Source organism: Cyprinus carpio, chromosome B16 (genome assembly GCF_018340385.1).
Source record: "Cyprinus carpio isolate SPL01 chromosome B16, ASM1834038v1, whole genome shotgun sequence".
Lineage (NCBI taxonomy): Eukaryota > Metazoa > Chordata > Actinopteri > Cypriniformes > Cyprinidae > Cyprinus > Cyprinus carpio.
In genome coordinates, this window is record NC_056612.1 from 28,153,291 (window position 1) to 28,169,297 (window position 16,007).

Genomic DNA, 16,007 nt, shown 5'->3' on the forward strand with positions numbered 1-16,007 from the left:
CATATAATAATGTCAATTTAAAAAGTACAATAAATATACAATTAAATTTAGTTTAATTATAATTAAAAATAAAATAAAACAGGACTAGATTTTTGTGCATCTTCTGAATATAACCTTGAATATGAGTAACAGTAATAGTGATGTTTAACTAAATCGAGATGAGTATAATAATGTAGAAAAGTCTGTGAATGTTGTTTGTAACAGATGCAGAGCTTTCAGTGCGAATGACAGAATGACAGACAGACAGACATCACCTGTCTCTTGCTTTTCTCTCCTCTCCATCTCAGTGATGCTGCTTTAAACATCTTATAGCAGCTAACAGGTTCAATTGTAAGAGTTATATTATTTACACATTTGCAGCTGCACAAAATGAAAGAATTGTGCAAGAAATATATTATCTGAAGGAAGCATTTGTTGAGGTTTGAAGGATTATTTCATCAGTTACTGTTCATCAGCAGCTTCGGCATTTAGTGTAAAGACTGAACATACTGTAACCTCCCATATCATTTACACTTTAATCTATATTCTACAGAGAAAAGACAATAATCTCACTAACATAACTTTAATAGCTCTAACAGCGCCCACAACTCCCACTACTAATTAAACAAATAACAAAAAAACCACAAACAAACCACAATGACTCATTTCATTTTGGGGTGAAATAACATGAGCATGTTCTTGGTAAAATCAAATGGTGTAAAATGACAAATGACACAATGAAAAAAATAAAAGAAAGAAAGAAAGAAAGAAAGAAAGAAAGAAAGAAAGAAAAAAAAAAAAGAACTACGAAGAAAGAAAAAAAAAAAAAAAAAGAAGAAAGAAAGAAAGAAAAAAGAAAGGAAAGAACAAAAGGGAAAAATAAAAAAGTTTTTAAAATATAGCAAAATATGTATTCATTTTATTTGCATTTTGGGGTGAAATATTACCTGAACATGTTCTTAATAATATCAAAATATTACCTAAAATATTTTCAGCCTTTTGATTAATTTATTGTCACAATGCAGAAACATTTTTAAAAATAAATAAATAAATAAATAAATACAATTAATTTTGTGGCAAAAATATATTTTGGATTACTTATTGGTACAGTAGGTTTATTATTTATTTATTACTGATGTATTCAAATGTGTTTTGCTGTTTTAAAACAGGACAATATTACTTAAGAAAGACAAATATATCATTAAAAAGTTTAGGGTCAGTGAGATTTTTTTAAAGAAATCTCTTTTGCTCACCAAGGCTGATCAAAAATAACTATTTCTATGTAAATATTTGTTAAAAATGAAATTTAAAAATTAAGTTATATTTTTTCTTTACGTGTTTCTTTTTTTTACATTATTACAGTGTAAAAAATAGAAATAGTTTTTTTAAAAAATCACTTAAATTTATTTAAGCAAAATGTAATTCAAAACTAGCTTTTATCACAAATATTTTCAGCCATATTGTGTTTGTTTTGTTTATTCTCACAATGAAAAATAGCAATAATCTTCTTGTGTCTGTTTGTTGTTTTGTTGACTCGGTTTTTGCTTTAAGTAACGCCTTGAATTAACTCTCTTTTCAGCAAAATAATATTGACATTATTTTTTGTTGGTATATACAAACTCAACATTTCCTTAATAAAATTGATCAAAATATTATATAACAACATAAAATTATTTATTTGTTTGTTTATTTGGTTGATTAAACATTTAAAACAAAAAATAAAATACAGTAAAATGGTAGTTAAAAGTATAAAACATGTTTAATGCAAGAAGTAAAATACAGTAAAATGGTAGTTAAAAGTATATTGTGAAGTTCTATCCCATCATTCCCAGTGATGTCATGTCTGTGAAGGAGATCCTGACCGGACCCAAGTTCCCACGCCTCCGGACATGGTACTGACACACACACACACACACACACACACACACACACACACAACAAAACATGGAGACACACCACACACTACACACTACACTACAGTCTTTAGCAGCACGTGACACCGTCTTTGGTAACACATACTCAACTCACTTGCAATCAGAAATCTCTCAAAGTTATCAAGCTGGAGGCGTTTGCATCAGAAATAGAAACACTGAAACATAAACAGACCAGTTTTGGGTTACATTGCATTACAAAAATATAGGACACCGCAAATATTCAGTCCAGCAAGAAAAACCCTTTCAGATGAAAATATACATTGTTAAATGCCTAAAGCTGGGTATTATATTTCAAAAAATTCCAAAGAAATAAAAGTGGATGTTCTGGAATATACATTAAGTGAAGATATGAATAAATCTGTCTAGGTCAAAATTAAAAGAATGAAAATAGACTGTATATTTTGCATTTTTATTTATCCCAAAATCACATCTCCAAAACAAATAACATTCACATTTCCCTCCACAAATTCTCATTACTGCAATGCACAAGGCTTATATTTTGTATATTGAAATGTGACTTGAACCTGTTCTTGACCGGTTTGAAATATTGTTGAACGAACTAAAGCAGCTCTTTAATTTTACCTTCAGACCTTCAGTTTTTCTCTTCTCTCTGCACTGCTTTCTGCTCCTCTGCTTAGCATTATGAGAAGGGCACGTCTGCTGTGTTCACCCCTCACGCTTAACAGGTTTACCTGCAATTGACAGCGTGCCGGCAGCTGCTTTAGTTTGGAGGCTGGTAATCCTGTTCAGAACCCGGTCATGCTCCTCCGGCGGAGGTTACGGCACGGGAAGAGCGCTGAGAAAGGTCTCTTCAGTAAATAATCTCCCAACACCACAATAAAGGTCGAGCGGAGTCTAAGTGAAGGTGAGACGAGAGACAAGAGCCAGATCAAGTGTTTATCTCACTCTTATGAAGAAGTGTCATGCTCCGTCTCATGTTCACACTACGAGCTGAAAAATATCCATCTGTTTTGTCAAGACACTGAACATTGTGAAATGTTTGCTGATGTGTGACCCTGCACCACAAAGCTAGTCATAAGGGTCAATTTTTGTTTTAAATGAATCTGAAAGCTGAATAATTAAGTTTTTCATTGATGTATGGTTTGTAAGAAGGACAATATTTGTCTGGGATACAACTATTTGAAAATCTGGAATCTGAGGATGCAAAAAAATCTAAATATTGAGAAAATCATCTTTAAAGTTCTTCAAATGAAGTTCTTAGCAAATGCTATTACTAATCAAATTTGATATATTTGTGTACAAAATATCTTCATGGAACATGATCTTTACTTAATATCCTAATGATTTTTGGCATAAAAGAAAAATGGATAATTTTGACCCATATGTATTGTTAACTATTGCTTCAAATATACCTGTGCTACTTATGACTGCTTTTGTGTTGCGATAATAGAATTGTTGTATTCTCTCTCGTTTTCTCTAATTTTTGTTGTAAATGTGAGAGATATTCTTTATAAAAGTTGAGACTCGTCCACGCCCCCCTGAAACGGCTCGTTCTAACACACCCCCACATCTCTACGTCAGTATGTGGGAAGATTTGCATAATGCCGCCCAGATGTTCACGCAAAGAAAGAAGACATATCTTTTATTCTAATTGTAGTATTGTTGTTGCCGCCGCCATGTTGTATAGACAGTGTGTGTTTCACTGTGAAAGCGAAACTACTTTGTTTGGCCTTCCAAAAGAGGACGATATCCGCTTCATCATGCCTGCAGCTGATCCATGCTGGTCGCTGAGGAAATACATCAACTTTGCACTGTGGATCACGGAATCAGCTTTCACCGTGGATGAGGTGGTGTCCAGCCAGGGGTCATCACATGTGGTTGCCGCACACAAGTACCTTCCTTCGTAAGTGTTTCGTTGAGAGCCGCTCTGTTCTCAAGCCGGCCGCGGCTCACTCAAGGCCGGTGTGTGTGTCGCTGTTTCGTTGAGAAAGTGAAGCTACTTTGTTTTTGCCTTCCGAAAGAAGACACAACTAGAAATCATGTTTATATCACGTTTATAATGGGTAATTATGTTTTATGTCTTTTCTGTCACTCCAGTCAACGGACAACGCGGCATCACAATATGTTAAGATGCGTGACATTTCCAATCACATGCTTGAGGGCATTTCGCCCCAATCACACTTTCTTGCACTGAATAGCCGGGCACAAATCACAGCACATTTGCCTCTCTTTTCAGAGCGGACGAGGACTTTTTGAAAATCGACGGCGTTTCAGAAGGCGAGCATAGAGGAGAAACAATAATGCACTCGTAATGTGGAAAATAATGTGTTTTTTTAACCTTAAAAAAACCGCATAAACACATTGCATTACACCAAATACACAAAATAATGTTCTTTTTAGCAGCATCATATGACCCCTTTAATATGTAATCATAATATATCCTTTTATATTATCAGATTAACCATTTATGTGTTTTTTGTTGTTGTTGTTGTTGTTGTTTTGTTTTTGTTTTTTTAATGCCAGCAGCACTGGAGCTGCATGATGAAAATCTGTCACATGATCAGTGACGCTCATTTACATACACTTGATTAGTCACAGAAAGAGTGCACTGAAATATTGGTGCACAAAATCCTAAAACTTTCAGCTTTAATTAGGATTATATAATGATCGGCTGAATAGAAATAACAAAAGAGCAGGAATGAGAGGGAGTATTTCATTGTCTCTGCAGACGTGTTTTTCCAGTCCTCCGTTCTGAAACTGGATTAATCCTTTTCACATTTTCATGTGTATAATAAGTTTGGACCATTATGTGTTTTTCAACATCTCTCCTGGTCTTTCAGGCTTTAATTTTTAGACCTCTGCACTCATCTTTCTGACGGTGCCACTGCACTAAAACAAAACTGCAAAAAAACAAAACAAATAAATGCAAAATCAAAAAAACACAAACACCTACACTCTTATTGCAGTCAGACGTTTTAAATCACCTGATATCGACCCCGAGGATAACTGGCTTTTCTGTTTGTCTCTCGCTGAGCGCCGCGTTTCTGCTGACCTCCTGGAAAGCCAAATAAATTCTGACCTCAAGGAAAGTTCACTTTCAAATCATCCTTCGAAACTGTTTTTAGAAAGTTTGATCTTTTGTGCGGTGTTGAAAACCCTTTGACTCCTATGTGTTCCCTGTCAGAAAGGACCGGCCTTTTAAAGGTTGCTTGTAAATCACTCGTTATGCAATATATCACTAAGTCTTTTATTTTACAAAAAATCACAAAAAACAAAACTTGTGTTTTTTGTGGGTTTTTTTTAAAAACATATATATTAGTCATCACTCAATAAGCTTCTTCATGCACTTCAGTTTTTGACTGACAAAAAGCATAATTTGTGAATCGATTTTGTCAATATTAAATAAAATATTCTAAAACTGCATTCTGTGTTTTAATTTTTAACCAGGAAGCTTGGTGGTTTGAAATGCTTTTATTTTGTACTAAACAGCATAAAGTACAACTCAAAAATCAAAAATATTGACTAAAAGCTTTTTGTCAGCTTGTTTTCTTTCAATTAGGACAGCTTTTGTGTGTCTGTCTTTAATCGTATGCCGTGACATTTTGGACCAGGAAACCACCAAGTGTGACTTTGGAGCCATTTGAGACAAAAATAAAAGCATTTCAAAACATTTCCTGGTTTTAAACAATTTTCAGCACACAGTGTGACATTTTTTCAATCCTTTATTTAATATTTAATATAGATAGTGAGATATCGATAGATAGAATAGATAGATAGATAGATAGATAGCAGATAGATAGATAGATAGAATTAGGATAGATAGATCAGCTCAAGTAGATAAAGTTTAACAAAATGGGCACAAAGGGCATACTTCGAAAAAAAAATTGCTTCTAAATCTAATTTTTCAGTGAATATTTGGTTTGAATCTATAAATAAGACTATTAACTGAGGCACAAATTATAAGCAATTTTTTGTAGGCTGGTAATTTTTGACCAGAAACACCACAAGGTGGGAAAAAATCCCAGAAAAAATACAAAAAAGTATAAATAAAATTTTTGGGGGAAGTTGTTATGCAATGTTTGAGCAAAGTCAGTAAGTTTTGGTCCAGTGTGATAAACATTTAAGTAGCATTTTTGGAAAAAAAAAAGAAAAACATAAAAAAAAAAAAAATAAAAATCCTCTCCAGGTCAACAACATTAAAAAAATAACAAATTATAATCAATCCAAATAAAACACACTCCTTCAACACGACAAATCCATTGCATCTTGCAACCAATGTACAATTTCTAACCTTCGAGGATCGAAACACCAATAGACTGAGAGCAGAACGTTAAATAATACAACAATCGCTGCTCTGCACATCTCAAGACACCTGAGTGCAATTCACTTTCTAGTTTTTAGGAAGTCATAATTCATCCCAAAATGAAAATTCTGGCTTCATTTACTCACCCTCATGCTGTTTCTAACCCCTACAGCTATATTTTTCCAGAGTGTTCTGAGCTGCGTTTCCCAAAAGCATCATAAGCCTAAGTACATCGTAGACCCATTGCCACCAATAGAGCTACGATCAACAAGGCTTACCTGCTTTTTTGGAAACACCGCCCTGGTTACTTGGTCAATATAGTGAAGGTACTGGTAAAGGTGCCAGTAAATCTAAATACACCAAAAACATGAGCTGTTATATTAGATTATATTATTAAGCTTTTATAATACAACAGACTGAAATGTAGCAGGATTATTTTAGTAAACTAAAACCATTATATATATATATATATATATATAATATATATATATATATATATATATATATATATATATATATATATATATATATATATATATATATTTAAGGGTGTTGTAAAATAAAAATTAAAATTAGAAATGTGTTAGAAATAATAATAAAAAAGATTTTAATATTTTATTTTTCTTTTGTATTTCATTTAACATCTAGTTTATATATATATAAACTAGATGTTAAAATTTAAATAAAAATATTAAATCTTTTTATTATTATTATTTTCTAACAACATTTCTAATTTTAATCATTTAATTTACTTGATGTACTTCAGCAAGGATGCATTTATATTGCTGCAAAAGATTTCTACTTCAACTAAATGCTGTTCTTTTGAACTTTCCTTTCATCGGTGAATCCTGGAAAATAAAATGTAGCACGTTTTCCACAAAATTTTTGGTCAGCACAACTGTTTTCAACATTGATTAATAATCAGAAATGTTTCTTGAGCAGCAACAAATCAGCATATTAGAATGATTGTCGGAAGGATCATATTCACATTTTACTGCATTTTTACCCCAAACGTTTTCAACAGCGGTGTATTTTGGATCAGGAGAGATGCACTCTTAAAAATGTTCTATACTGACAATGAGCCTGAACCCACAGCAGCCTAGCATTGTTACACTGAGTTTTGTATGCAAACACACTTTTTCATGTATTATTGCAGCGCAGCACACGGTTAGAGCAAAACGACTTCATTACAGGGTTCATCACAATAATAGCTACAGCATTTTCAAACAAATCTGAATTCCCCCATTAACAGCCCTTCTGCTGATATGAGACAAACATCACAATTAATTTGCATTTGCAAGCATGCTGAATTGTGTTATCGAATCACTTCCAATTCCCTCTCTGCCTCAATTCCCTGTCCCTTCACGCGAGAACCATAGCTAAACAAATAGCACGTCTTCTCAAACATTGTCAACATCGTGCCCTCTGGTGACAGCCGTGGCATTTGTCTCATTACACTAATATTTGTCCTCATCCTTGGAATGGTTTTCGGTGCTATTTGCCAGGAATGGAAGCTTGAAGGAAAACAGAACAGTTTTTCCCATTACACTCCAGTGATTTTCTCTCACTCATACACATATGGCTTAATTGAGTCTTTCTTACGTTCATTTTTCACAGCCTGCCGAAGGCATGAAGGACATGAACAAAGCTACTTACAGCCTGTCACTTCATAAATGTAATTAAAAGTGACCTGAATTGAAACATTAAAGACTTGATTCCTGTAACTATGGCAGCAAGGCATCATTCTTCAATCGCTTCTGAGGTAAAAGTGGGCCTTGTGGACAAAACTGTAAGAGGTAGTTTTATATCAGAGAAATAGAAATGGCTGATTTTTACGGGAAATTCAAGGGGGAACACAATGTATATACAGTACTACCTGACTATAGTGATGTAGTGATATAATAGTGGCTACACAAAATCTCACGCTATGTTTCCAACCTTATGAACGGTAATGTCAAGTGAAGTAGACCGCTTTTAGTGATTATATGGAGTTTCATCTAGGCTGTACAATACGGTCTGCTGTCAGTTTCAAGTTGTAATCTTATTTGTCTTGATGTTTCTCTTGTGTTCCAACACAAAATCTTATTTGCCTTCATGAATCAAGACGACTCTTTTGTGTGTTTTCAAGGCATGCGAACCGCCGGCACCATCGTGATAAATGCATGAATTTTCTTATCACTTAATAATAGATTACATTTTTCGATTTGTTTCTCTCCAAACCCTACCGTATGCCTTCAGTACACTTGGAATATGGAATGAGTTTGCATGGGATAATTTATGTTTTGTTACAAAGATTGAAAAACGTTGATGGACAAGTGCAAGCTTTTTTAATCTTCTTTTGTGATCTAAAAAAAGGGTGTAGCCTAAGAGGACCACAAAAACCAGTCATAAGGTTACATTTTTGAAAATAGCAGTTATACAACATCATCTGAAAGCTGAATAAATAAGCTTCCGTTGATGTATGGTTCATTAGGATCATTCCTATGGGCGGGTTACTGTCCACTGTCAGGGACTATGTTTCTAGTGGAAGGATGTCATGTAATAATTTAACTTTAAAAACAGTAACATATAAACAGTGCGGGAGTAGTAACTGATTAAGCAAATTCCAAAAATTGGGTACTTGTAATTAGAGTATATTACATTCTAAACTGCCTGGCAATCAGATTACAGTTACTTTTTATGGGTTACATGATTACATTATTATGTGATTATTCACACAATGGCATTAAATCATTAATAATTTATGGTTTCTTCCTAATTCTTCTTTTAAAATGTTCCTTTCTAAAAACTGGGGGTACTTTTCGATTAATAGCGTTGTTGTTTTTTAAATTGACATTGATTCGACATCGATTTTAAAAGCCGCAAATCGCTTCTTTTCCGCATTTATTTCAGACAAACATGTAACACAAGATTATGATTAAGCTACGCCGTGATTTTGCCAAGTAAGAACATTTTCCTGGATCAACATCTTTCGCTCATCTTTTCTAAACATAACCATGAGCTGGATTGATGACATCACTAAAATTCAGTGATGAACTGCCGATGCAGTATACTGAAAGATTGAGGGTTTACTAATTGCACATTTGGCATATTTGTTGTAGATTATTATTCCTCACGAGCTGTTGTCTCCAACCATCTCTGAAAGTAATACTACAAATCTGTGGACAATTTGACATCACGCACAAGGTGCCATGATTTCACGAAGAGAATGAATGAATGAGTGAATGAAGCAATGTTGGTTTACTACAAACATAATCGATGCGCTTGCGTGCTGAGGGTCAGTGCTGCATCAGTCCAGTCGTGGTGGAGCTGCAGGACAGGTCTGCGACTGCCAGACTCAACAGGAAGCGATGTGTATCATAGGAACATGAAGGCCTTGTACAGCATCCGGCTCATGCTGACCTGGGACTGGACCGTCGAAGACAGAGCCTACGCCTATGTCAAAGATCCTCAGAAACTCTTTACTCTTAGAGTGTCAAGCAGTTTTGTTTTATATACTGGTAACCATCAACCTGACTGATAGCTACTGTTTAGAATCTGTCATAGAAAGTTCATAACGCCAATCTAGATATAAAATTGTGGAAGTTTCCCTACTGAATAAAAAACGACTTTACGATTTCTCTTTTATCTCAGGTTGTTCAGACATGTATTCCCAATAATAAAGACTTTTTCTTGCAATTTGCTTGTTTGTATCTCAATGGGTTGTGACCTTCTTTTCACAAGCAATTGCAATTCTGACTTTTTTCTTGTAATTGCAAGTTTATATTCTCGCAATTCAGATTTTTTCTCACAAATTGCAAGTATATAGACTTTTTCCCGCAATTGGCGTGTTAATGCCCCGTTTTGGGTTTGTTTCCATGTTCATGTTTTCATGTCTTTGGCTTTTGTAGTTTGATTGTTGTTGTTTCGTGTCATGCCCCCTGCCCCTCATGTATCTCTGATTTGTGTATGGGTCCATGTTCTCATTGGTTAGTCTGGTCATGTGGTTTCATCGTGCCCTGTTTGTTCGCATGGTTTGCTTTAGTCATGTGGCTTTTTCCCATTGGTTTGTTCTTGTCATGTGACCTGGATTGTTTGTTATAAGTAGTCGCAGTTTTTGTCATTGGCTTTTGGCGTGTATTATTAATGTAATGTTGTAGCCTGCTGGCGGGTCAGGTTAGTCTGTTCTAGTCAAGTCTGTGTATCTTGTTTGGATTAGTGTTTGATTTTGGTTACAACTTTTGTAAATAACACTGCCCATTGGGATTCATCTACACTCGACTGTAGTGGAACTGATGTTACATTTAATGACCTTTTTTCTGCATTTCTGCCTTTTTTTATTCTTGCAATTCTGACTTCTTTCCATGCAATTACAAGTTTATCAGTTGTGAAGATATATGGTATATATTGTCAGAAAACTGAGAGATACGAACTAAGCTCCATGTGAGAAAAAGTCAAATGTGATGTTATAAACGTCATTAATTATGCGGAAGAAAAAAGTCCAGAATTGAGAGATATTAAACTGCGGAACTTCCTGACTTATTAATACACAATGGCGAATTTCCATGTTACCCAATTTTGACTTTTATAGCTCACAACTGGAGAAGAAAAAAGACAGAAAAGTCAGAATTACCTTTTATTTTGTATTCAGTTGTTGAAAATGGCACTTCCATATAAAAATATACGAAGCTTTTTAAACTGAAAGGCTTCGAAAGTATTGGACATCTCAAAAAAAAAAAAAAAAAAACACTTTCACATCACAAAATCATTTTTTTTGCCCCTGACTGATCATTTGTTGGGTGTCATCACTCCAGATTATTGGCGACTGAAGAAGTTTAGTGTGTTACAATTGTCGCCTGCCTCTCCTAACACTAAGCAATGTAAAACTTGAACTCATCAGAGACTTAAATTCTCATGAATCTGTGATGTTCTTTCCAGAGCAGAGTTCCCCTGTCAGCGTAAGTCCTTAAAAAGCAAGACGAGGACGGGATTGAATTTCCTGTCTCATCAAAGGAAGTGGGCCACGCTCTGTAAGCCTGCAGTGTGTAATTAGGAAAGCGAGCTTCACTCTGCTGCACGTGACGTCCCTCACTTAATCTCAGAGGAAAAATTTGCATTACAAATCTTCCAGGTAACAGGAAGGAGCCGGACGGTAGGTTGCTGCTTATGAGTCTGTTTCATCACTTGTTGGTGGCGATTAAACAAATAAGAGCGCGGAGAAGCCCTGCAGCCGTCCTCTTCTAAGAAACTTAGAAGTCAGCTTAACTCTGCTGTGGAGAGAAATTTGATTTTTCAGAAGCTGCTCATTAATAGGTCAGGGAAACTTAATGGGGTTCCCAGTAATTTACTTTTTATTAAGAACTAAAAAAATAGACATGAATGATTATTGTTAACTAAAAGAGTAAAAACAATTTTTTGGTATTCAAATAAAGCTGAAATAAAAAATAAACAAAATTAATGGATTAATGAATGAAAATGAATTATTTAAGTTCCTGGTTATTTCTATATTATTATTATTATTAAGAAATAAAAATAGACATGGATGACAGTTATGGTTAACAAACTAAAACTATTACAAAATAACTTTAATTATTGAAGTATTATATATAAATGAAACACTTAATATAAGTAAGCTTAAATGAAATTAATGGAGTTCCCATTTATTTATTTATTTATTTATGTAGTAAGGAATAAAAATTACACGAATGACAGTTTTTGTTATTGTTAACTAGAACTAAAACTATTAAAAAATAATTTTTGGTTATTGCAATAAAGCTGAAATAAAAATTAAATATAAATATTTATTGTAATGTAGATGACGGTCATTAACAGTTTTGCTGTTGTTAACTAAGTTTAAAACTCTCACAAATAATTTTTCAGTAAGTTAAATAATGCTGAAATGAAATATAAATATTGAGGTGAAAATTTTAAACTCAAGAAAATTCAATGAAAACTAAATTAACTAACTGAATTAAAAACAAGACAAAACTGCAATAAAAACAAGTAATATATACAGTACAGGTCAAAAAGTTTGGAAACATTACTATTTTTAATGTTTTGAAAGAAGTTTCTTCTGCTCATCAAGCCTGCATTTATTTGATCAAATACAGAAAAAAAAATTTAATATTGTGAGATATTATTACAATTTCAAATTTAAATTGTTTTTTAATTTATTATACTTTCAATTATCATTTATTTCTGTGATGCAAAGCTGAATTTTTAGGATCATTATCACATGATCCTTTAGAAATCATTCTAATATGATGATTCATTATCAAAGTTGGAAACAGGTTCTGCTGTTTAATATTTTTCAGAACATGTGATACTTTTTAGGATACTTTGATGAATAAAAAGTAAAAAAAAAAAAAAAAAAAATAAAATAACCTATGTTTTTAATATTTAAATATTTTGTAATAACAATATACACTACTGGTCAGTAATTTGGAGTCAGTAATTTTTTTTTTTCTTTTTTTTAAAATAAAATCAATACTTTTATTCAGCAAGGATGTGTTAAATTGATAAAAGTGATAGTAAAGAAAATATATTATAAGAATATATATTATTAGGAATTTTTTTTTTTTTTGAATAAATGCAGTTCTTTTTAACCTTTTATTCATCAAATATATTAGACAGCAGAAACTGTTTCCAACACTCATAATAAATCAGAATATTAGAATGATTTCTAAATGATCATGTGATAGACTGGATGTTACATGTGACACTAAAGGCTGCAGTAATGATGCTGAAAATTCAGCTTTTGCATCACAGGAATAAATTATTTTTTAAAGTATATTCAAATAGAAAACTATTATTTTTTAAGTTGTAATAATATTTCACAATATATTTACAGTTTTTTTCTCGGTATTTTTGATCAAATAAATGCAGGCTTGATGAGGCAGAAGAGACTACTTTCAAAAAACATTAAAAATAATAGTAATGTTTCCAAACTTTTGACCTGTGCACTGTATATATAAAATGATGATAAATACGACAAAAAGCATATAACAAAGAAAACAAATCTAAAAATACTAAAAGAAATAATATAATAATAATAATAATATTAAAAACTAACACTGATGAATGAGTATATTGCTGACATGCATAGAGCTAAAATAAATATGCATAGCAGCTCAGATCATTTGATCTTGTACGAGTGTGATGAGCTCATACTGAGCTCTCTCACTTTTTTTTGTCAAGAATCTGAGCTGAGATTGCTGAGATCTTTTCTGAAATGAAAGAAGAGATGCATTTGGGATTACAAGGGCCTTTATTTCAGGAGAAAGCATGAAGAGCGGGAAAGTTCAAGCTCAGTGCTATATGCTGTGTTGTTCCCTCTCTCTCCCCTTCTCTTCCTTTCTCCGTCTTTCCGTTCTCTTCCTCCTTTTTTCCTCCGCTTTCGCCCTTCTTCCCCCTGTCTGTCTGTCTGTGTGTTGAACCGGGATTACGATCTACCTCTGGTGGATTCCTCTCCCAGTGCAGGACGGAGCCGCCTCCTGGGCAGGGTTACTTCATAGAGAGGTGAAGCATGATCCGTGGTGTTCCTCTGATGGTCGCTCTCATCTTGAGAGAGATCCCAGCAGCTTCAGCTGTTTCGGGGGATAAACTCTGAAGAATGAAAGACATCATAGTGAGAGAGTACGAGAGAGCCTAACCTTCCTCTGGTCTCCTTAGCAACATCCTGCTTTACTCAACAGTGTTCAGTCTTGTTGGCTTGTGTTTAGTTTTTGCGCAGATAATTGCATCTTATTATGCATATTTATGGAGTCCAAAGTCTGAGAACACCCAGAGAAAATGCTTTAGTTTTGCCTTTTTATACAGTTATATTTTCATTATGAAACTATATTATAAGGGTAATAGTTTGAGTGAAAAGTGGACTGAATTTCTAAATATCCTAACATGGTGGTTTGTCCTTCTTGTGCTTTAATGAGTTTTAGAATCAGAAAGACATTTATTGCCATTTATTGTTTGTTAAACAAAAATAATAGCTAATACTCTTTATAAAAATAAGGATAGATGGATTTAAAAATATATAAAAATACACACAAGACAAAATAGACAATATTTGTTGAAATTTATATAGACAAACTTTGGTCTAAATTGTTGCTAGGGGTTTGTACATGAGTTCTGAATAAAGTCTCTTCTAGTGAGACTAGCAGCATCCGATCTGTATCTAGATCTCCTGCTTTGCTCTAGTCTCTGTCTGTCAGTGGAGAGATTGTGATCACTAAGGACCAGATGGAGGGTGAGTAGATCACAGAAAGCGCTCCTGAGTTCACACTGATGCAGTCGAGGGAGAGATAAGAAGAAAATACCGCGGCTTCTATCACTCACTAGGCAGAGCTGGTATTTACTGTACATTCGCAGATGATATTCTTTACTAAACATGTGATATTCCATTGCATCAGAATCATAACTCTAGGGAAGCTCACAACAAATGGTCAAGAACATTTGATTTAGTGGCAGTTTAGGCTGCGTGCTAGTATATCAAACGAGAAAAAAAATGGTATGTTTGGTATAGTAAATTTACTAGATATATATATATATATTTTGGTTTTTTTTTTTTAGTTGCCTTTAGTCGTAGTAACATGAATAATAACCTTGCGGGATACATTGCATAAATGAAATTTAAGGGAAAAATAGTCAAAATCAAAAGAAATAAAGAAATTGTGTGTATATAAATGCATATATATAGGATATATATATATGTATATAGATATAATATATACAACAGATATATATTATAGGTGTATATATATAGCGGAGATGTATGTATATAGATAATCTATATATATACTATATATGATATCTCTATAACTCATATACGGTTTTTAATTTAAACATTATGTTCAGAACAATTAAGTAAACCTTATATACTCCTACATTACTTTAGGTAAAAAATAAACATATTTGTCATTTTATTTGCAGTAAAATGTATATACAATTAATGTACCAAAATGGCTGTTTTTTGTTGCCATCAATTCTAATTTAAATGAGAAAAATAAATAATATTGCAAGGCAGCATCTACTGTATTGAAGATTCACCCCATTAAAAATAATAAACATTTAAAAAAATAATAAATAAATATTAAAACTATTATATCTATGTTTATGTATTATTGATTTCATTATTATAGTTTTTGTGGTATGTTATAAGTATATCCCCTATTTTTTTATATTTTCAGTTTTTCATTTCATTTCAATTCAACTCCTTTTTAGTTCAAGTTTTATGTAATTTTTAGTCGGTTTGGTCATATCTATTTTTATATGTCTGTATAATTATTTATTATTATTATTTATTATTTGCATTGTATTTTATTCCCAGTTACTATTTATTTCAAGTGTAATGAAAATGTTTTTTATGATACAATACGAACATTGCGAGATACATGGCATGCGAATTTAAGGGAAAAAATTAGCTCAATTGTAATGTAGTAAAACTTTCCCAATGCTGTTTCTTATTTATGCCAGGGTTTATTCTTTGGTTTTAAAGGGGAACATGGGCCTGAACATATTACATCGACACGATAGGTGAGATTCATCCAGCAAGCTACAGAGTTGTGGTAACTCCCTGCCTGCTCGTCTGAGACCCTATTTCTTTTTCACGTATTAACCACCCACACAAATGTACGGTGAACAGTTATGATGATGAATTTGCTCTCTGTTTTTAGAGGGCAGATCTCATATAACGGCATTACGCCCAGGTGGTCTGGGCTCCCCTGTACGGTAATAACCCTATAAAAATCCAGAGGCAGTTTTATGGCACTCAGCATTTAACAGATGATGATATGTCTCTGACGCTCAAAGGATTTAGAAAATGTCGTATGTGCTGTGCTGCTTACGCACATGGCAAC

The 16,007-nt window shown here is 33.2% G+C and overlaps 1 protein-coding gene across 1 annotated transcript in view; it reads left to right on the forward strand.

Moving 5' to 3' along the window:
- LOC109051680 (fatty acid-binding protein 10-A, liver basic) overlaps positions 1-16,007 on the forward strand; it is a 677,383-nt gene that overhangs the window by 636,841 nt on the left and 24,535 nt on the right. The gene's annotated exons all lie outside the window — the stretch shown is intronic.